This window comes from Hyperoodon ampullatus, assembly GCF_949752795.1.
Source record: "Hyperoodon ampullatus genome assembly, chromosome: 4".
NCBI lineage: Eukaryota > Metazoa > Chordata > Mammalia > Artiodactyla > Ziphiidae > Hyperoodon > Hyperoodon ampullatus.
Genome location: NC_136917.1, coordinates 110693110 through 110717487, shown reverse-complemented (window position 1 = coordinate 110717487; position 24378 = coordinate 110693110). Strand labels below are relative to the sequence as shown.

The window sequence follows — 24378 nt, the reverse complement described above, 5'->3', positions numbered from 1 at the left end:
TCATTTTTTACTCCTTGACCAAGTATGTTTTCTGTGGGACCATATTTCTGATTCTAACATAAGTCAGAAGAACTTTTATGAAATATTAATAAACACTTTCTGGAACACATAAGTTCTATAAGACAAGTGATACCAATGACAAATTTGCAGTGCAGCAGGAAGGTAGGGGGCCTCTGGCACAATCCTGTGGAAGTTGGGGAGGCAAACACAGGACTGAAATCCCTGAACCCATTCTAAGCCAAATCCCTCCTCCTAAGGGAAGGTCAGCTTGTGTTTCAGCCTGGTATTTGTTCACTGAGCCTTATCCACAGTGAAACCCAAGGTGGCAAGCCTCCCACAGGCTTTACTCAGCCCTAAAAGCTTATGCTCAAGCCTCAGGTTGTGAGGATGTGCTGGGAAGGCTAAAGGGAATGGTTGGCTTCAGGATTTGAGGCTTGAACAGTTTTGTACTCTAGGAATATGGGTGTATCGTGAAAGTTTTTATTGCTTAATATTCTTCTTCCTTTTTAGTCTCTCTCCTCTCCCATGGCGCAAGTTACAATTGATTTTTAAAGGTTTTGATGGGTTTTTTTGTTTCTAATATTATATCTTATCATTTCATTACATTTATTTATAGAAAATTTTACCTCTGATAACTTGACATTTTTAGTTTATATTTTATCTTCCCGATATTATTTTTATAGAAAATTATTAATATATTGATTGTATTTATAGATTTGGTGATGTAAGAAAACTTTTTCAAAATGAATCTAAAAAAACTGAATGTTAAAAAAAATTAGATGGTTGAATGTTTATCTCTGAAATTTACTGATTATAATTGAAAAAACTATTATTGGGTAAAGCTTGCCAAGTGTCAGGGGAATAATGATCTTACATGTCATTTACATGTCACATGTTATCTACTTATAATTCATTTATAGTTCTTTTCACTGCTCTTACCATTTGGTACTCAGAGTAACAATCCACAATAATGTTTCTAAAAACATCTAGGAAATTTTCCATCGTGCACGCATATAACATTTAAATTTAACTTTCATGTGGATCTTAGGTATTATGTTTTAGAATAACATACAGCTCTGCAGTTGTTTTGCTACTAGAGCATTCTTAACTGATTTCCATATCAATTGATTCTATGCCTTGTTGTGATGTAAATAAGCCCTAAAGATACAGTAAACTAGTGTTTGCTCTTTAGTAAACAGCTCTATCAGTGACTTTCTCAAATACACAGGAAGGCTTATCAACATTATCAATATCAATGCCTGCCAGACTGTGTACATATCTTTTTTCATGCGAAAGCTTGGTTGATTTAGCCTTTAACATTCCTCCAACAGATCTACACAGCCTCACAACATGCTCAGGCTGAAAAGTTTTTTTCTGCTTATCTGACTAGGCTCTTGCTGACTAAAGACTCAACTCTATTAAGCCAAGGGGCAGTGCTTTGTCTTCACTGTATTTCCAGCACCTACCACAGGACCTGGCATATAATAGATTCTTGATAAATTTATGAAAAGAATGGATGAATGTTAATAGGCTTAACAGTTTCCATTTTTCATAGAAAGAGCCAGTATGAGGTAGACCTACTTGTGAAGGTTAATTTTATGTGAACTTGATTGGATTAGAGGTGCTTAGATTGCTGATAAAGCATTATTTCTGGGTGTGTCTGTGAGGGTGTTTCTGGAAGAGATTAGCATTTAAATCTACAGACTGTGTAAAGATCACCCTCACCAATGTGGGTGGGCATCATTCAATCCTTTGAGGGCCCCTGAATAGAACAAAAAGGTGGAGGAAAGGTGAATTTGTTTTCCTTGCTTGAGCTGGGACATTCATCTTGGCGTCAGCCTTTAGACTCCTACTGGGACTTACACCATTGGCTCCCCTGGTTCCCAGGCTTCGGATTTGGACTAGAACTACACCACAGGTTTCCTGAGCCTCCAGCTTGCAGACAGTATATCGTGGGAGTTCTCAGCCTCCAAAATCATGTGAGCCAATCTGTCACAGGAACGGGGACCCCTTCCAGGGCCCAAGAGTGAGCTCTTGTCTAACACATGGAAATGAATTGTCCGAGGAGACACATGTGCTGACAAAGCAAGAGACCTTATTGGGAAGGGGCGCCCGGGTGAAGAGCAGCAGGGTGACGGAACCCAGGAGAACTGCTCTGCCACGTGGCTCACAGTCTCAGGTTTTATGGTAATGGGGTTAGTTTCTGGGTTGTCTCTGGCCAATCATTCTGACTCAGGGTGCTTCCTAGTGGCGCGCATCACTCAGCCAAGATGGATTCCAGCAAGAAGGATTCTGGGAGGTTGTTAGGACATATGGACTGGCATCTCCTCTCTCCTTTTGACCTTTCCCAAATTATTCTGGTTGGTGGTAGCTTGTTAGTTCCACATTCCTTACCAGGACCTCCTGTCATATGATAACTCATGCAAGTGGTTACTATCGTGCCTGGCCATAGTGGGCAGTTTCGGTCAGTGGTTCCCCTAACAAATCCCTGATAATAAATGTGTTTTCTACATATCTATATATATTCTATTGGTTGTTTCTCTGGAGAACCATGACTGATATACCCACTTGTTTGAAACACAGGTCTCTCTGAGGTCCCCACTTTATTTTAGCCTGGCTCCTTTACTCACAGCCTGGAAGTACTGCTTGCATTCTCCTAGCTACAGAATGCCAATTCCAGATCATTTTACTTTCCTATCAAGCAAAATTTCTCTTGAGTTGGTTCTATACCACCCCATCTGTACCATTTCCCATCCTCTTCATCACCATTTTTTTCTTAATCCTCCATATTCATCTAGGTTTTTGGTACCAGGCTCACTGTCTTTCTCTCCAACCCAACTACTGCAAAAATTTCAAGGCCTTCATGAATGACCCATCAACTACCACACTCTCATAGTTCTGTGGTGTATTCAATGCTAATGGCTTCACTTCAGTCTACTTCAGCAACCTACGTTGCAATGACCTTTTGGTCTTGTCTTCACCTGGAACTAACTGATATACCTGGATTCTCACACATCAGTTTCTTCCTCTCCAAACATACCCTCCTATTCTGCCAGTCCTCTCCTGTTTCTGTAAACCTACTCTCTTATTGACACCATGATGATCTTTAGTTCCTTGATTCCTCTTCTTTTCCAACTCTGTTGGTCCCCTCTCAGCATCACTTCCTTACCACCCAGTTCAGACCCCAGGGAATCTCACTTTTATCACTCTCCTACTAGCAACTTTATTTAACCCTGCTCTTTCAATTCTCTTCAGCAACTGGCAAGCCTGCAATTCTGGACTCATTCACTCATCTGTGTTTTATACTTCTTCACCCAAGCAGGATGAGTGGTACTGAGAAAAAAAAAAAATCACAAAATGTAGTGTAGGAACTAGTATCTCCACAAATATAGGAATCTAGTCTGAGCTATACTCTCAAATCCTATACATCCTTTCTCAGCTTCTCTTTTTTCCTTTAAAGACAATTACAAACTTTTACTTGTTTTTAAAGCCCTTTTCCTCACTTTCGAAAACTGGCTCTGCTAACTTCCCATTTCACAGAGAAAGTAGAAGCTACCAGAAATACTTTCCTCAGGGCTTCTCTGGTGGCGCAGTGGTTAAGAACTCACCTGCCAATGCAAGGGACATGGGTTCAACCCCTGGTCCGGGAAGATCCCACATGCCGTGGAGGAACTAAGCCCGCAAGTCATAACTACTGAAGCCTGCGCGCCTAGAGCCCGTGCTCCACGACAAGAGAAGCCATCGCAATGAGAAGCCCGTGCACTGCAACAAAGACCCAATGCAGCCAAAAATAAATTAAAAAAAAAAAAAAAAGAAATACTTTCCTCAACTTGGCCTCCACAGCACTTCTTTCCTCCCAGATACAAAAGCATCTGTTTCCACTCCTAGCCCTACATCTTTCTCCTTTGCCCTCCTTCTAGTTAATGCATATTATTATTTGGAACTCAACCCCCTTCCTTTCTCCTCAGGGGCTGTGTTGCCTCAGTTATCTCTTTTCCTTTTAGTTCTTGGCCTATAGACTGGATCAAGTCATACCCACTTAAAAAGTGAAATACCAAAGTACCTTCCTTTGGCTCTGATTCTCTGCTGCCTGCCACCCTATCTTTGCCTGCTCTTCATAGAAAAGCTTGACATCTCCACTTCCTTGCTGCTTCCCTTTGCTGTAGTTGTTTTAAAAGACCCATCTACTTTGTAATTCATCAGAAACTGACTTAGACCATCACCATAACAACCAAAGTGCTTTGCTAAGTGATCAATGTCTTCTTAATTTCCAAATCCAGCCGTCACTTTTCAGTATTTATCTTCCTTGATTTCTTTGCTTTATTTTTGATACAGTTAACCACTCTCTGGAACCTCTCTTCTTGGTTTTTCCTGTCCCCCTCCTAATTCTTTCAGAATCCTTGTGGACCCTTCTACCTATTTTAAAAATATTGATGTTCTCTAAGATTTCACCCTCAGATCTCTTCTCACTGTATATACTCTCCCTTGAATAGTGCCTTTTGTTACCATAGCTGCAACTATCACCTGTATATCAGCGACATCCAAATATAGGGGAGTGATTTTTTTTTCCAGTGGGAATTAGGATTTAAAGACAGCATGAAAGGCAAAAATAGAGTAGAGTTAAAATTACCTTTGAAAAATCTCCTAAAATACTGTATACATGATTTTAAATATATATACTACCCACCAAGAAATCCTACACAGCCAGTTTTCCTCTGCTATTGGAACAGAAGGTTGTTTCTTTAGTTGAACACCAGATGAAGTTGTTGGCTTGCATTTAAGGGGCCATGTTATACGGAAAATATGTTTTTGTCTTTTTGCCAAGCACGTAGAGTAGAGCTAATATGTTAAGTAAGTGTAGGAGATAACTCCACTGTATAGATTTTCAGCCTGACTTCTTTCATGAGCCCTGGACTTATACACCAAACTACCTACTGAATATCACCTTTTGGACATGCCAATCCAGCTTGTTTTAGTTAGAGTTCTAAAAGCTGAAGAAGTGAGATAAGTCACATTCAACTTAGCAAAGGCATTTATTAAAATGATAATAGTGATGTGACAAGGATTTAACTCACATGTGGAGTGCTTTCCTATCTTCTGGGTTGATGTTCTCATCCCAGGCAGGTGTCCTTTAGCACTACACAGCTGCCACAAGCCAGTCTGCCTGGCTGGAGCCATAGGCAGCTTCAGATTGGTGGAATCTCTAGGCCAAGCATCACACAAGCCAGTAACCTCTGGTTGAACACCTTTATTAAGACTAGTGGAATTCATAAGCATCAAGGAAGGCATTTCAATTCTTTACTGGCCCTTTCAAGTGCTGTGCTTCACCCATTGGCTGTTATATCACCTTAAAGACCATCCTCAGGAAGCCATCATGACCTATCAGCCAAGCGAAATTCCAGCATTTCCCCATTGACTGGACTGAAGATTTATTATAAGTTGTATGTATTAAGAGCCAATTTTAGAGACAAGTCTATATATAGGGCAATAAGCATCACCTCCTCGAAAAGGGAACCCTCCTAAACTGTTGTGGGAATGTAAATTAGTGCAGCCACTATGCAGAACAGTATGGAGGTACCTTAGAAAACTAAAAATAGAGTTACCGTATGATCCAGCATCCCACTCCTGGGCATATAACCAGAGAAAACTCTAATTAGAAAAGATACATGCACCCCAATGTTCATAGCAGCACTGTTTACAATAGCCAAGACATGGTAGCAAACTAAATGTCCATCGACAGATGAATGGATAAAGAAGATGTGGTATATATATACACTGGAATATTCCTCAGCCATAAAAAAAGGAATGAAATATTGCCATTTGCAGCAACATGGATGGACCTAGAGACTATCATACTAAGTGATGTAAGTCAGACAAAGACAAATAACATATAATATCATATGGGAAATCTAAAAAAATGATACAAATGAACTTACTTAACAAAACAGAAATAGACTCATAGACATAGAAAACAAATTTATGGTTACCAAAGGGGAAAGGAGGGGAAAAGGGATAAATTAGGGGTTTGGGATGAACAGATACACACTGCTATATTTAAAATAAACAACAAGGATCTACTATATGGAACAGGGAACTATATTCAATATCTTGTAATAACCTATAATGGAAAAGAATCTGAAAAAGAATATATAACTGCATCACTTTGCTGAACACCAGAAACCAACACAACACTGTAAATCAGCTATACGTCAATAAAAAGTTGTTTTGAAGAAAAAAAAAGCTTCACCTCCCCTTCATCATACACATCAAACAATATAAAGAATTAAAAGCATCATAATACAAAGCAGTCAGATATTACATCAAAAATGTAGCAACAACTTTGGCCTGTTTCAATCCATATTTAGCATTCTAACAGCACATCGCTTCAATGGGACTGGACAGCTTTCATGGTGTCCTCCTTCTTCCTGTCATCATTCATGTTCCATTATATGCTTTGTATTAGCATGCCTTGAGTATACATAGCATAAGTATGTCTCTTTACATCCTTCTACTATCTATGCCTACTTCTTTATATTATCAGTACCTTAATTTGAGGAAGACTGAACCATGCAGGGACATTCAACACAGTCAACTCTGGGTTGCAGAAGGTGGGGAACTGCACATTTGGAATGTCCCATTATTATCCTTTGCTGGCCATCACATTTTAGCTTTCCTCCCTTTGAAGTTGACCTCTTTACCTCCATTGTTATTCTCTTTAAGAACAACAGGATATAATCTATATCCAGATAACATTCCTTTCTTTGTGTCAAATAAATAATTCAGTAAAGATTATAAATAATTTGCTCCCATCTAAAATCACAGACATCAATTTTAATTTTTTATATTGGAGATAGCATTCTTTATTTTTATTATAAAAAGTAACATATCGATAATACATTACTTTTTCTTAAATCTGAAATAACAAAAAAGTATGAAGAATAAAAGTCATCCATAATACACTTACCTAGGGATATCCATTATTAATTTTTGGTTATAATTTACCAGTTTTCATTAGGACCATAAATGAAGTCATACTTTAATACACTGATTTGTACCTGGTCATTTTTCCATTTTAGAAAACACAGATTATATGATTATATTAATGATTGTATTATTCTATTGCTTCTATGTATCAATCTCATAAATTTGAAAATGTATATCTTTTTGTTCTCCACAGCCCTGCAAAGCTGGGATTATTACTAATTCCCTTATATAGAAATACAGATCCTGAGGTTCAGAGTGGGTAAGTGACTGCTGAAAATTTACATACCAAGTAAGTGGCAGAAATAAAGGTTGCTCTAGGACTTCCTGACTCCAAATTGGTGCCCTTTCCACACAGTGTGTCTCCTGTCTCTCTAATGAGATAATGCAGATGAAGGGGCTGGGCAAGTGCACCCTATTGTTATTTATTTAAAGAGACAGCCTAAAGCGAGTCATTGCCTCATAACTTCTGATTTGGTCTGAATCTAGGGCAACTTCCCGAATTAAAACTGCACAAAGGCTTCTAGGGCTGCAGATTGAATTCTTCTTCATGCAAAACATCATTATAACACAACAGTATCAATATGCAATTGAATCCTACAATAAGAATTAATTCCGGATCAGTGAACATAGCCATACAACATTAAAGAAAACAGGTCATTATTGAACAAGGACATTCAAATCTGCAAGCTTAACAGCAGACCCTAGGTATGTACATTGATCTCGTCTCATTACCCTTTCCCCCCCTTATTTTCTTCACCAAATGACAAGTGGAATGTCTAGCAGGGGAGGGCATCTTGCTACATTGGTCTAAGGAATCTAACCTGGGGCCTAGAAGGCAAAGGAGGTTGAACCAAAAATTTTGAAGTTTATGAGATTCTATAGTTACTTCTCTATTCTCTATTCATTGCTTGCCAAATCAATGGATTCTGGAGACAGAGTACTGCAAATATCCTCTTGAACTCTTTTTTCCCCACATAGTCCAAAGGTGTTGCGCATTCTTTTATCACAGATAATTTGCTATTGATCTACTTTCTCATTTATGTCTTCTTGTCCCTCACACTACGCGTTGGTCAAGATTTTGGTTTCCCTGGGGCAGCTGTCCTCTTATGCCTCCAAAGACTCTGGATTGACTTTCCCTTCAGGGTCCTGGACACTTCATTGAGACTTGGGACTAAAAGTCCACAGTGAGAACTTATTCCTATGAAGTTTTTGGGTACAAATTGCCAGGCCCTATTAAAATATAATTTTCAGAAAAAGATAAAATCATGACTTTCATACAGATATAAAAAAAGGGGGGCTTCCCTGGTGGCGCAGTGGTTGAGAGTCCGCCTGCCGATGCAGGGGATACGGGTTCGTGCCCCGGTCCGGTAAAATCCCACATGCCGCGGAGCGGCTGGGCCTGTGAGCCATGGCCGCTGAGCCTGCGTGTCCGGAGCCTGTGCTCCGCAACGGGAGAGGCCACAACAGTGAGAGGCCCGCCTACCGCAAAAAAAAAAAAGGGCACATGTTAAAGAATTCATTTTACTCATATAATATGAGAGAACCAGGCAAAATGGGACAGCACTGATTTTTCCATGGGTAGGATGGGACAAATAAAATCACTACCGGAAGCACAGAAGTTACACATTTATCAATTACCCATGACTTACAAAGAACAGCAAAATAGCTCAAAGACAATGAATAAGGCTAGAATCTAATAACCCAGAAGAATATGTTATAGACATGCATAGTTTTTTAATACCCCCCCTTCAAAAATGAAAGAACATAGGGCCATCCCAACCAATTCCAGTGGAATAAGATAAGTAACCTGGATAATATCAGACCACTGCCAGAGTGATCCCTTTAGAACACTGAATTTCCCTGACAAATTTAAAACACAAGTTATAATTCCCAAATGTCCTCAAATGTTTAAAAGATAAAAATGTCCAACCAAGAATATTAGAAAATGGAGTAAATATCAAAATTCACTAAAATATTCCATAATTATTCATACCAGATTTATAATAGACAAAAGCTGAAAATAACCTAAATGTCCTTCCCAGATGAATGGATAGATAAACTGTGGCAACCATCAATTTTTTTACTGTCTCTATAGTTTTGCCAACTATAGTTTTTTTCCTCTCATTCTTTAAGGTAAGTGCTATGTACACAGAGCTTCAAGATAAGTTTCTTATCTCTGTCGTCCAATCAGATTAGCTCCTCTTTCTTTTATGTAATTTACCTTTTCCTGAGGACCTCCTGGAAGGTGGTAGAGGACATCTGCCTACTACAGGCTGCAGCAGAGATAGCTATTCTCCCCCTGTATCTACTTTCCCCTTCTTCATTTTAATAAAACAATCTCACTTTGTCAAGGTTTGACTGAGCCCTTGGCTACCTAGCTAGAGACTGCATTTCCTACTTTCCTTGTATCTTGGTATGGCCCAGAGGATATGAGCAGAAAGAATATGTATAAAAGTATTCATTGATTAAAGGAAAACACTAAATATAATAGTTTGTATAAACCTATTTTGGATTCTTTTTTTTTTTCTCCCACTTTACAGTGTCTCAGCAAAATAAAATAAACGAAAAGCCAGAAGTCTCAAGTTCTATGAGGCCCTGTGGGAAACATGGACATTTAAAGTGGAATGGACAAACAGAAACCTGTGAGGGTGAAAAAAAGAATGGTCAGGGAGCTAGAAGGAGAATCAAGGGATTATGGTTTTATGGAAGCTAAGGGAAGCAAGACATTTTTTAGAAGTGATCAACATGTCTAAACGAAACAGAGAAATCCAATAAAATAAGGAACGAAAATGATTGATTCATAGGTCATTACTCTTAGTCTCAGTTTCATATCAATAAAATGGGTAGCTCATGTGGTTATTACAAGATTAAACTAAACATAAGCTTCTGGTTTGTGGTAGGTGCTCAATAAATTTTATACCTTCCTTTCTCTCTTTTTGTGATTAACTCATTGTTTTATTCTAATACTCATTACTAGTGAGGAGCCCTGCTCGAGGCTGGGTAGGCACTGATGACAGACTCTGTACTAATGTAGTGCACAGCCTGCCAGTACTATCCCTTGCCTGGAAGTTACCTGATTTACTTTTAGTTTCTTTGGTTTTGGCAGGTGAATTATGAAACTTAAAAACATCTCAAATGCAAAAAAAATTTTTGTTAACATGGTGTGTTGTTGTTAATGCACGAAAAGTATTTGTAAATTACTGAATACAATGTAAAGCAACACATTCTTATCTTTGTATTAAAGCTTTATGTTTTTACTTATTTTTATTTTTTGGCCCTGCCACACAGCTTGTGGGATCTTATTTCCCTGAACCTGGGTAAGGGCAGTGAAAGCACGGAGTCCTAACCACTGGACTGCCAGGGAATTCCCATAAAGCTGTATGTTTTTAAGATAACTGCTTAAAGTTGGAGACACCCACCCACTGAAATTCTCATTGCCCTGTGATTTTTAAAAAAGCAAGCAGATAATTTTAATTGTCAGCTGATTAATTTATATCTATAGTTGCTCAAACATGTTAGGACAGTTCATCTTTACTAGCAGAATCTTTTTTAAAATTGAGTTTTAAACTTTTTTACATGCAGTAAAATCTATCCCTTTTATGAGTTTTGGCAAACAAAGATATAGAACAGTTCCATTACCCCTCAAAATTTCCTCAAGCCCCTTTTTAGTCATTCCCTTCCCTTGGTCACTATTGATCAGTGTTGTCCCTTTTTCAGACCCTTTTACTTTTAAATAATTATAGGCTCACAGGAAATTGCAAAAATAGTAAATAGAGTCCTGAGTACCCAACACCTTTCTCCAGTGGTGACATCTTACATAACTGTCGTACAAGATCAAAACCATGTCCTGCATGTTTGAAGGCAGATTTTCCTTTCACTTCTTTGCCTGTGTTTACTCTTTTCTTTTGACACAAATTTAATTCTGTTGTGTTAAAAGGAGCAGATGCTAGTTTTCCCTTAGATGTCTGCAGTTGCATTTTCAGTATTTCAGTTGGATCACCCGTTACTCCTACATCTTTCTCTAGTCTTTTCATTATCCCTCCTTTTCCCAATTTAATTCTGCTAGATTTTTTTTCCCCTGAGCTTTGTGACACAGATGGTACTATTGCCAATTCCCGAATCCCTAACTTTTACCTCGGTCCTTAAGTTTCAAAGGGGATGGTGCTTGTGCCTAATTGTTGTGTTCACAGTAATTTTGCAGCTTGCGTTATGAGAGCCGGCACGGTTCTCCAACCCCCGAGAGACGTTCTAGGGGCACTAAACGGTTCAGCTCCGTGCTTGCCCTACCTTTCACCATTGGTCATCCTTTTATTTTCCAGAGACTTGGATGTTTGTTAGAGGAGAGTATGCAGTGTCTCTCGAAACCGCTGGCAACCCCTCCTCTCCCTCAATGCGCCGCCTCTGTGATGCGCTGAGGGAACGGCCGCAGTTCGGTTTTTTAGGCCGTTGAGGTGCGGGGCGGGGCCTCGGCGGCTGCCGTAGCAAACTGCAGGGAGGTCACGCCTTCCGGCCCCCGCCCCACGCACGAGGCTCAGGACGTCAGCCGCCCGCGCGAGCCTAGTTCTAGGGTGTGCGGGAGGTACAGTGCGCATGCTCCGACTGGGTCTCCTCCGGCGACGGAGCCTGAGGGAGGGGTAGAGAGTGGTATTACTAATGGGCGTCTCTGCTGGCTGGCTCTGCTCCTCTGCCACCGCCCTCTTGGCCCCCGGGGCCCGTTGCTCCCCTCCCCGCTACCCCTGGCTTGGCTGTAGCTCGCAGGGTGAAGGGTCCCTCTCCCCGGCTCCCCTTCCCTCGACCCCGTCGCCCCGCCCACTCTGGGCTGGGCGGCAGGGTCAGGGGCCGAGCGGAGCGGGGTGAGTATTCCCACAACCTTTGACGGCCGCCTTTTTCCGGCTCTGTTTCCCGCACGGTCCTCACCCAACTGCCGGGATAGAGAGGAAGGGCGGGCGCGGGTGGGCGGGAAACAGCCCAGCCCCGAACAAAAGGCCGGGGAAGCGGGGCTCCCGCCGGTGAAATGCAAGCCGGGTCGCGCTGGAGCCGCTGCGCGGGGGCGAGCCGCTGGCGGGTGTGGATCGTACTCCTGGGCCACCATGGAGACCTCACCCTCGATTTAGGTAGTTACAGACCTGTGTTTAAAGCCTGTACCGAGACAGAAATTTTTTGCCTCGTAACCTTGAAACAGAGGATATGAAGTTACTGGTGATTCCAGTGGTTAAGTGCCACTTAACTTGAAGGAGTTTCTAATCATTAAGAATTAGGAGTTTTTCTTCCAAATAACGTATCTACTCAGCATTTGAAATCACGAATGGGGGTTGGGTGGGATAAAGGAATAGTTAACTGATTTGTAGAAACAAACTTTTATGATGGTAGAAATTATAAACATCTCTGACAAGGCGAAAGGATAGTTACATGTCTTTTCAAAGTCAAAATAGAGCCTTGTCTAATAGGCCCACCTGAGAATCAATTAATTATCTAGGGGACTATACTTTTGCTTGACATAGTATAGATTAGGGCCCAGGCTTTAAAGTTACTTTTTTTTTTTTTTTTTTTTTTTGTCTAATGGAGCAAATTATTTCGGACTGGGAGAAAAAAATACTACTGATGATTACAGTTTTATTGCCCTATTTCCAAGATTTTTATAATTTTTACCATTGAGCTTGCTTCTTCATTATGAGTTTAGTAAATCTTTGCCACAGGCTCACTTTGTATGAATCATGTTTATAACGTTTCAAAAATTACACTTCGACAGTGGCCTCACTCTTAAGTGGCAAAAGCTTAGTTTATACTTTTCAGAAGTGGAAGGCATAGGCCCTATGTAGTGTTCAATTACATTATTAGAATCCTGCGTAGAATCCTCCTTGCTTCTGAAGGGTCAAATATGGACAAGAGGAGACATTTACAAAATGAAAACTTGGCCAAAAAAAAAAAGTTGAGTATTGAGAAAGTCAAATTAAAGTCTTGCAATTACAAGGTTTAAAAATTGATATTTTAATTGAAACTAGTGGAAACAGTCTTTTCACTGGTTCTAAACTGGATTCATTGGATATACAATAGAATGATACAAGATTATGCTTTTAAGTTTCTGAGAATGATAAGCAACCCCTTAGGAAAAACAAGTAGGGTAAAGTTTATGTAAGTAGTTTCCTTAAGACTGGGCTTTATTTGGTTATTAATATCTTTGAAGCCTAGAGACAAGTTTGGGACCCTAGAGGCAGTGTTTGAAACATAAACATGCTCAGGGAACCATAACAACAACAAAATGCCCTAGAGATTATTTGGTGATTAACAAATGTCTTCAGGGGCCAAGTGCAGCTGGGTATAAAACAACTGGAAAGTAGGGAAACAGAGAAGAAACCCTATGTAAAAGCATCCAGATTAGGGAGAGGCAACTGAAAACTATGTAGAACCAGAGGCTCCTCTAATGTACCTGGCACCCCAGGCCTTAAAGTGCTTGATCTTGTAGGTTTATAGGACCCAGAAAGAGTATTTACTAATATGAATTTAGCTTTGAAGTTAGGGTTATTTCATATCACTGTCATGTAATGGCTTTTCGAGAAAAACTTTTTAATCATCTCTTCTGAGTTCAAGAACTTACAATAGTTTCCTGTTGTCGTCTGTTTTAAATAGAATCTCTTTAGAGTTTTAAGGTGATTTAGAAACTGCTCCACCCCCCTTTCCCACCCCCAGTACTCCTATATTCCTTAATATTCCTAACACTCTCTAGTTAGGCTCTTTACCTGTCTACTCTGCCTCATTTCAACCTGTTCCTAGATTCACTGACTGCCCCCACTCCTCATCATTTTTTGTAGCATCTCTGCCTTTCAGTATCCTTTTATACTTCTAGGATTATCTGAACTGTAACTCTTCTAGAGCAGAGGCTCTGATTCCAGACTGACTGCCTTAGGTCAAACTGCCACATTTAACAGCTGTTACCTTGGACAAATTGCTTAACCTCTCTGTCCCAATTTCCTCATCTGTAAAATGGAGAAAATCACAGTGACTACCTCATAGGGTTGCTGTGAGGATTTAACAAGTTACTATAGTTTTGGTACATAGTAAGAGCTGAATACATGCTATTGTAATGATTATTTAATCCATAGTAATTCTTTAGACAGTGGTTGTACAATTTATCACTATTTTCTACTGTCTTTTATTCTCTAATGTTCTTTTCCGTTTGAATCTTTTCTTATAAATATGATTACAAACTGTTGAGGGCAAAGATCATATATTATAATCTTTTAAAAAAGTCTCTTGAAGTTATCCCAGGATGGTTCTGAAGGCTCGATATGTTTTTTCCCTATCTTACTATCTAGTTTTCTATTTTCTGTTTTCCATTTTACTTCTGTTGCTTATATTTTAAAATTTATACCCTATTTTGTTCCAGAAGTACTTACAGTAGATTATAAACTATATATAATATAAAAACATAAAAAATAAAGGTAAATCAGTCATGAAAATATGAAGCTTGAATAGAAAGGTGAGGTTGGGGTGCATTATACTGAAATATATACTGTGACCAGTTGTATAATTGTTAGTGGTGGGATACAGACTGAGTTCTGAGCTCCATGATGGTCAGAGGAAAGAAGGAAACGTATCACTTGCTGAGGAAAAACATAGCTTCCTTGGAAGTATTTAGTGAGTGAAATGCACATTGTGATCACAGATTTCAAAGATATGCATGCAAAGTCATACTAAGAAACGCTAGGGTTAAGTTCTCCAACCTTGTTAAGCCTACTTCTTATTTTTTCTCAAAGGGGGCTCAACTGCCATTTTTATGGAACTGTTCCATACATTGCAGGATGCTTATCATACTTGGTCCCTGAGCACTAAATGGCAATAGCAAACTACAACCTCCACCTCCCCTTTGTGACAACCCAGTGTGATCCTACTCATTTCCAAACAACCCCTTCAAGGGTGGTTCCTCCTGATGTTGGGAACCATTGGACCTTATCTGCCCATACGTTATACAACCTGTGCTTCAACTACTGCCTTTTTTTTTTTCCTTTTAACGTAGCATATTCTTTTCAGGCCCTGTCTTGCTGGAGCACTTCCATCTTTTTGACATGCTTTTGTCTCCACTTGGTAGGCCCTTATTCAAATTTCAAAATTCAGTTCTGCATTCTCCAGACTCCCTGTTTTTTTGGAGTCTTCTCTGATTTTCCCAGAAAAAGTTTGACACTTCTTCCTCTGAGGACACACACATAGCAAGTGCTAGGATATTGTAGGTGCTGAGTGAATGAATGAAAAGCTTGTGGAAATAAGAAGGCACATTAATCTAGCCTTTAATGGAGACTTTGCAAGAAAAAAAATTTAAAGGGACTGTCTCTTCTGTTACAAAAAAGTCCAACAGCTTTTTTTTTTTTCCAAAAAATAATGACACTTGGTAATATATTTTAAAAACACATTGCTCTATCATATATTCAGACTATTTAGACCAGCACTGAGTCCATAACCTCTGATACAGTGTTGATCTTTTTGTACCTTCTTGTTTGTTGAATGTCTTTGGCCAAGTTCATAAGCCTTTAGTTCCTGGTTCTGGTCTAATTAGCATACGTGCTGACTAGAGTTAGTTCTACAAGTCCCACTGTTCAAAGGCAGCAAAAGAGTTTGAGCTGGTGGATCAGTTCAAATCATCACTGTCGGAGGAACAATCTCTCATGTGCATGCAGAGAAGTCTTGGTTTATGTAAAAAAATGATAATCTTCTTATAAAAGTAATGACACTGGTATCAGAAAGATTAGATGTCATATAAATCTGTTGTTTGAATGGGAAAAGATCCAATTGATGAATAGGTTTAAAAGTTTAGTTGCAGAAAGGTGCTATAACGAGGTAGAGATATGTAAAATAAATTCATTTAAAATTTTGAATTTTTCTTTTGTTCCTTACAATTTTTACTTAATGTTTACTGTGTGCTTAACTCTGTTATAGGTGCTAAGATATAAAATTATAAGTCACAGATCCTCAGCTGTTTAGACATTGCTCTATCATCTTCCGGTTTTCCTTGCTGTGGAAGAGATGGCTGAGGCTACACTGATTTTTGTTCCTTTGTAGGTAAACTGTTTTTTTCTGCCTGCATTTTTGTTTTCCTTTTTGTTCTTTAAATAAAGATATTCCATAGACTACCTGTAGGCATAGGTTTCCTTCTAGCAGTTTTCTCAAACATAGTGAGTCCACTCAATTTATAGAAGTAAATCTCTTTAATCTTTCTTTTACCCAGATCAGGAAAAATTTTTCAATGGTATGTTTGCTTATGATTTCAATTCAGAAATGCCAGTTATTTGTAGGTTGGATCTCTGTTTTTTGTCCTTTCTATCAATCAGTATGCATTGTTTTCATCTTGGTTCTTTTCCTTCCGTGTTTGGAGATCACCTCATGTGTATATGCTAAAATGTTAATGAGATTCTTTTCCAGGTTCTGTACTTCTCTCTTTTGCCTCTTATATAGAGTTTGTCTAATATTGGGTTGGCCCAAGTTCGTTCCGGTTTTTGCATAACATCTTATGGAAAAACCCAAATGAACCTTTTGGCCAACCCAATATTATATGTTTGAATTCCCTTCCAGTTTTTTCTTCTTCAGTTTCCTTTTTAATCTTAGCTGTTTTTTTCCTTCTCATCTCCTGCTTTCAGAGGCTGTTTTTATTTTTCCTTTTTCTTTTTCAATTGGTAAATTAGATAATTTCTAAGTTTTTCTCCCGATTCCCAGTGTAAGCCCATTATAGGAGCAAGCTTTCTCTCTTCCTCTTTATGGCAGTGCTCCTCTTTCTTACGGTGCACAAGCTTCATCTTGGCCATGTGCTATTATTGAGGTTTCTGGTTTTCTTACCTTGACAGAAGAGGGACTTGTGTAGGGATAGTGTTGCTCATTCTTGTCAGAGTGAGTAAGCTACCTTCATCCTCCTCACTGCACTTAGATGCTGGAGGACTCTTCTCAGTGTTAGGTTGGAGAGCATGTTGATAGATACAACCCAATTTATGAAGAATAGATCTTTCTGTACTCAGGAGAGGTCTTATTTTCCTATTGTCTAATCTTTCAGCCCAATGTCTCTAATGAGGGGAGTATTTTTCTGTAATTTGAAGTGGTTTATAGTTTGTTTTTTTTAATAAATTTATTTTATTTTTATTTATTTTTTGGCTGTTTTGGGTCTTTGTTGCTGCACGTGGGCTTTCTCTAGTTGCAGTGAGTGTGGGCTACTTTTTGTTGCAGTGTGCGGGCTTCTCATTGCTGTGGCTTCTCTTGTTGCAGAGCATGGGCTCTAGGCATGCAGGCTTCAGTAGTTGTGGCACACGCACTTCAGTAGTTGTGGCTCGTGGGCTCTAGAGTGCAGGCTCAGTAGTTGTGGTGCACGGGTTTAGTTGCTCCACGTCATGTAGGATCTTCCTGGACCAGGGCGTGAACCCATGTCCCCGGCGTTGGCAGGCAGATTCTTAACCACTGCGCCACCAGGGAAGCCTGGTTTATACTTTTTTGAGTGTAGTGGTGAGACTGTATTCTTCTGAGGGCTCATACTGTTCCCACAGCTACCTATTGCTGACACCTTCCACTCTGGCCATGAACATTATATCACTGGTAAAGAATGTTCTTGAAAGAGAATTACTAATGGGTATTAGAAGCCAGTTGTGGCATTTGCCAGTTTCTGTGGTGTAAATATTCCCACGGTGGTCAATTTCAGGCTGTCAACATGATGTCAACTGGCTCCCCAAATTCCTGAAAACTTAACTATTGACTTTTTGATACAATCCAGCTCCAGCATGCCACTGCATAAAGTTGCACTGAAGGAGATGTTCCCTAAGCTCTTGGAAGATGGTGGGGGTTGAGGAAAGGAAACGGTCTCATGAACTCTGTCGTCAGCCCCAAGCTGCGGGGCCACTGCAGGCTCTTTTTTTCTGAAGGAAATACAGAATTGAGGAGAGTGAGACGCCTTCTTACCTTCTTTCTAACTGGACCTTTTGCCGCAGAGGCCATAGCAAGCATAAGCTACCAATAAAGCTACCCCAAATCCCTCAATTCCAGTTTAGGTACAATGTTGTATCCTGTTTAAAGTTTGATTTCAGATGTGTGTTTCAGTGAGAAGGCAAGGAAGGAGTGCTGAGCCTGCTGGCCAGCTGCTGCCAAGGCTGAACCAGCTTCTTTTCTTTTGCTGCTTCCTGTGCTATTTATTGGATTACTGGGGTCACACCTGCTGTGCCCTGCCCAGGCTGCCAAATGCCTTGAAATCCAGGCCCATTAATACCCCTATTAAAATGATTTTTTTTTTTTTTTTGTGGTACGCGGGCCTCTCACTGTTGTGGCCTCTCCCGTTCCAGAGCACAGGCTCCGGACGTGCAGGCTCAGTGGCCATGGCTCACGGGCCCAGCTGCTCCACGGCATGTAGGATCTTCCCGGACCGGGGCACGAACCCGTGTCCCCTGCATCGGCAGGCGGACTCTCAACCACTGCGCCACCAGGGAAGCCCAAAATGATCTATCTTTTGTCTCCGTGTTCTAGCATGAATCCTCCTCAAAAGTATCTCTGGTGCTAATTACAAATGCTTATTTTGGGGCCTTCAGAATCAGGTAATGTTTCTGGTCTGAGCCTAGGATTCCACATTTAAATTTGTACCCTGGGTGCTTCTTTACTCTCTAAAATCTGAGGACCACTGCCCAAGGATCCTGCTAGGTAAGTGATTAACTAATCTAAATTAATTCAAGCCAAATTCTCATAAAGATAATAGGTTGAATTCACTTCCCTAGCTAGTAACTGCATGTTTTTTTAGGAAAGAGTCTAAATCTACAGTTAAAATGTAGAATTGCTGCAGGGAGGGACAAGTACAGAGGAAGTTGCCTAATTTTATTAGTTAAAAATGATCTTTAATGTTTAAAGGTGTGCATAGTACAATATGTTCTGTGATAATCACATTTTTGTAAATGATCTTAAGTTCTGGGGAAATTTAGTTATATGTTTTAAAGTGTTTTAGTCTTGTTATGACTCTGATATATATTGATTTACAGATTCATCAAAAGAAATGTCTCTGACCAAAAACACAAAACAAACAAAAACAAAGAATCAGTTCCCCACACATTAGATTAAAAATCCTATAAAAAAATGTGGAGAGCTGTAGTGAAAAAAATTGTTTTTAAAATTAAGAAGGATCATTTGAACAATGATTATATACACAGTGTTAGAATTCGTTGGGGCCGCTTTTCTGAAAAGATATATTTAATAGCAGCAGAATAAGCTTCTTCACACTGTCTACTTTAGGGCTAACCTATAGTTTAGAAAGACTTCTTTCACTTGGTGAGGAGAAAAAATTATTCTACCTTTCCAATCTTTAGCCTCTGTTGGAGCACTTAAAATAAGGTTTTGAGGGCTTCCCTGGTGGCGCAGTGGGTGAGAGTCCGCCTGCCGATGCAGGGGACACGGGTTTGTGTCCCGGTCCGGGAAGATCCCACATGCCGTGGAGCAGCTGGGCCCGTGAGCCATGGCCTCTGAGCCTGCGCGTCTGGAGCCCGTGCTCCGCAACGGGAGAGACCACAACAGTGAGAGGCCCGCGTATCGCAAAAAAAAAAAAAAAAAATTATAATAAGGTTTTGATTGTTTGAGCTTAAAAAAAACAAACAAGCTGTTCAGCAAGTGTGAAAACTCAAGCAAAATAGATGTATTAACAGCTTACACTTTATGACACAAAAGAGCTCTGACTCATTTCTGACTTTTCCTTATAATAAGAGATGAGAGGTTCATTGTTTAGGATAAGATGAGAATTAGAAGTAGTCTTTTACTGTGAGTTCATCTGTGTTCTGTTGTCACCTCTGGTCTGAAGATAGCTTAAGTCTGGAAACATAGGCAGTTCACATGTCTCAGGTTTTCCATGTGCAAAGTAAGGATTATTCTTGCCATTATTGCTTAATAAGCTGCGGTTGTGGTTATTTCCATTTTTGACCATAATTTCAGCCATCTCATAATAGAAAGTTCTTAAGATTCTAATTTCTGTCTCTACTAGTCTAGGAACTTGGTAAAGGACCAGAGTATTACAACTTGAAAAGTACATATAAAAATGTTAATTGAATTATATTTTCATTTTTAATGAGTTGAAATATTCTAACTTGAGCAAAGAGGCAATAATTACTCAGCGATATTTCATTATACCATATTATGATGATTTGAATTGAGATGGATATCATTTTAATATAATTCCTAATTTTGTAATCAAGCCATAAGTGTTTTTATTATTGTATGTAACATCCTTCAGCAAAGCCCAGTCCTTAGATAATTTTAAAAGTATTCAACCAAATATTAATTAGTGCTTTGATGTTCAGTCACCTTGCTAGTGGCACAGTGCTGTTAATTAGATAAACTATGGCTATTGAATGAAATTTTATGTTTTGACTAACATTTTGAAGAGTTCAGTAAACCTCAAGTAACTGGAGGGCTTAGGGAATGGAGTGTTTTCACTTAGTTCAATTTTATTATTAAGTGAGGGTTTGTTTGGAATTTATAGAATGTTCCAAAATGTATTAGTATTCTTTATGAATTAAATTCAATTTTTCTTTGATTTAGTATCTCTCAGTATACGTCACGGTCATTATATAGTTGGAAAAATTATTTCTCTAACCACTTTGTTTTGGTCTTTCTATTCTCGTTCTGTATCCTCTCCCTGAGTGATCAAATGTGTTCTGTTATCTATGAAATGCTGATTTAGAATCAATATTTCTAGCTCAGATTCTCTTTCCTCTTGAGTTTCAGATCCATCTCAGAATTCCTGCTAGATCTCTTTGCTGGGTATTCCATAGGCATTTCAAACTCAAACTCCATAGTGCTACATTAAACCCATCTCGCTCCCCAGACCTGCTTTTCCTAGAGGGATCTGTTTCAGTCAGTAGACTACCACTTAAGGCAAAGAGCTAGGACTCTTTCTTGAACCTTTTCTCCCATCAATCCCTTACATACCAAGGTCAGCCAGTTGTTGTAATGAGTATACTACACTATCAAAATATCTTTTGAATCCGTCTCTCTTCTACCCTACTGCCAATCTTTGGCTCTGTTTAGCATTATTTTGTCTCTCCTAAATGATTGTAAGGACCTTTTAACTGGTCTTCAGTCTGGTTAGATCTGTAGTCCCCTTTGGAAACCAGAATGCAAATCTGATCTGTTTACTACCATTTCAAAACCCTTTTGAGCCCTCAGGCTAGAAGGCTGTCTTGTCTTCATCAACTGTGGTTTTCTCAATACCCTTCCTCTACCTCTGTATTTCAGTCAAACAAGAGTTCTTCAATTACCAGACCTTCTCTTACATTCTTAGGCTTTTGCACAGTCTGTTCCCTTTACCTCCTCCTTTTGCTAAGTTAGCTTCTGTTCTTCCTTTTACAGACTTCTTAGATGTCACTTTCTCAACTTGTATCTGCACTGAAGCACCTTGTTAACCAAACTTCTTTGTGTAAACTTGAGATCTCACTTACACCCTTGAAACATTTGACTGCCTTTGTAGAAGCCCCTGGAGTTTATCGACTCTTCTGTACTTGGTTCCTGTACTTGGTGCTTTCTCTTCCCAAACTTGTTCTCCAACTGTTCCCCTATTCCTCCATTGTGATCTCAGGAGCACACATCCACAGTAAAAAAAAACTTGTCTAAACCCTTAATTCATTATTTCCTTTACTACATTCTGTGGAGTAAGATGTTAAAACGTGTTCCCAGGAAAAAGAATTTTGTGGTCAAAAGAGTTGGGAAACCCTGAGTTAATAGTTTCCCCATATAAATGTGCATTGTGAATCTCCGGGGTGGGAGTGGTGAGTGGATGTAGTGTGGATGTTTCCACACGTATCTTACATGATGTTAACATCTGCACAGGTTAGTGCTTCCACTAACTCATTTTAAAGGAAACTTGACTTAAAAAACAAACAAACAAACAAAACCCAAAAACTCTTTGAATGGAGGCTTTTTCCTCCACTCTACAAAGCTCAGGGTACTGAGATTGCTGGTAACCCCCACTTCTGAAGAGCCAACTTTAGGTTACTGCTTCTCCAGCCTCATGTAAATATTCCTGCTCCTTTGAGGCTCATGAAATTCAGCTGTACCAGTATGGCAAGGTAGACTTTTTTCTCACATGCTGTCCCTAATCACTGGTAGTTGCTGCCTTGAGCGCCATCTTGAGAAGGAATCCAAGGCTGTGTTTGGCTATCATGAACACAGGTATTGGTTTATTAGTGATTGATGGACTTGGCATTATATACCACATATTACTTACCACCTCTGTGCTCTATTGTCTTCTACTGTTTGCCCCTTGTCATTTCTAAATCTCCTAGTTTAACTTACGTATTTTTTAAAGAGCTCTCCATTCCCAGTAGCTCTCAGAATAATCCTAAATGACTTCAGTGTCCATGTGGAAGACAGCAAACATTACACGTCTTATAGTTGTTTAAACTTCCTGAGCTCCAGTGACCTTCATCTCCAAGCTACCTTATATACTTATTTCCATGGCCACAGCTGAGACCTTCTCAATTTCTAAATCTCATAGTCTTCCCATCTTCCATTTCCCTCCTTTCACTGCAGTTGTCCTTTACCCTCTTTCATATGCAGTATTTCTTGATACTGCCATATTTTTCCAGCCCCTTTAACCTTCTCTTGGCATCTTTTCTTTTTCTACATAATCTGGACCTCTGAGCTGTTCTCACTAGCATATTCTGTTTCCTCTTTCACCCTTATCCTTCCACTGACTCAACCCAGCAAAACCTCAACTTGCATGCATAGTCATTGCAGTCCTCTCTGCTTGTTCTGACGCTTGGGGAGCTGAGCACTTCCGAAGGCACCCACAATACCGCACAGAGTGTGGCACTGCAAATTCAGGCTCCCACCCTGTGCTGGGCCTTCACTTGTATCTGCTCATCTTAAAATGCTGTCCTTTCTTCTTCTTCACCATCAATTCCTAATCTATACTCGCTTTCTCAAACACTCTCCTTTTATCATTATTCTCTACCCCTGCATCTGAAAATCTTGTGATCATCAGACTTTGTCTTCCTTAATTTGGGGTGCTATTTGAAAAACTTCTCTAATTTTTATATTCATCCTCAAATGCCTTTCCTCTGATTGCAAGGGACAAGGTGTTAATTGTGTTGTTCAAATCCATCCTGTGCTGATGACCACATCTCCTCCCAGCCCCTTTAGGATATTGCTTCATCAGTCACTTTCTCTCTTTGGTATTTTCAACGTTTACCTCTCTCCAACCCCCTTTGCTCAGCTTAAACATATATTCATATCTCCCTTTCTTAGGAAAAACAGTATCCTCCCTTAAGCCTATGTGCTGCTTCTGTTACCAATTTGTATCACTTTTCAATCAAATTTTTTGAAAAGTAGTCTACAAAGTTTTTACTTATTTCCTCACTTGTAGTTTTCTCCTCAGCCCACCACAACCTGGCTTCTCTCTCCACCATTGCTGAAACTGCTCACTAAGGCATCAATGACTGCTTCATTTTCAAGCTCCAGGGATGTTTTCAGTCCATTTCTTAACGGACCTCTCTTTTCTTTTGACATTGTTGGTTCTTTGTTAGCTATTCTCTACTCCCTGGGCTCTGTGGCACTGTTCTTGCTAGGATCTCCTAATGCCTGACTCATTCTCTAGCTCTTTTGTTCATTCCTCTTCCTCAATAGGTCCCTTAAATGCTGCTCTGAAGGTTTCTTTCTCAACCCACTGCTCTTCTCACTATTCATAGAGGTTCCTAACTTTTTGGTTAAGACCCCTCAAACAATCTGTTGAAAATTATAGAATCTTTCCTTTCCAAAATATAGATAGGCATATACATACAAAATTTAGTGTAAAAATCATGACCCACCAGAAGGCTTATTAAAAATTTGCTATATGCATTCCAGCTGGGCAGTATTCACCCTCATGGTTTCATTTGTCTCTTTTAAACAGATGACTTCCAAATCTCTTAAGTTCATTTTAGCTTGCCTCCATAACTTAAGATGCGTATTCTTTCTGCTCCATTTCATTGCCTGGCTTTAGATCCTCATGACCTCTCATCCAGCAACAGCTTCTAACTCTCCTCCCTGCCCTCAGGCTGTACCCTTCAGATCCATCTTCTACAGAACCACCAATGATTTACTATTCTGACCTTTACAGCTCCAACGTCTGATTCTCTGTTTCCTGTGGAGACGGTCCAAACTCTGTCATGGCACACAAGTGACCTTTCAGGAAGTTCATCACTATCCTATCTGGTATCTTTGAGGCCCTTCCTAACCATTTCTCCTCCACTAGTGAGGGCAGACAGATTTAACTTGCATGGGATTTGACTATCTCTGTCTTACTATACTCTCTTTATCATGTTGGTGACATCAAACTTGCGGTTCTGTACACCCTTACTTACCTTGGTTCACACTGTCCTCCCCGCTTGGACCGCTGTTCTAACCCCTGTGCTTCACTCACTG

General features: G+C 39.7%; 1 protein-coding gene across 1 annotated transcript in view; it reads left to right on the top strand.

Annotated features, from left to right (window-relative positions):
- Nucleotides 1-12864: 12864 nt before the first annotated feature.
- The window catches only part of ATG10 (autophagy related 10), a gene marked incomplete at its 3' end in the record, with an annotated part of 229136 nt that continues 217622 nt past the window's right edge, over nucleotides 12865-24378 (top strand). Inside the window, exon 1 of the mRNA XM_079703821.1 lies at nucleotides 12865-12912. The remainder of the gene's footprint in view (nucleotides 12913-24378) is intronic.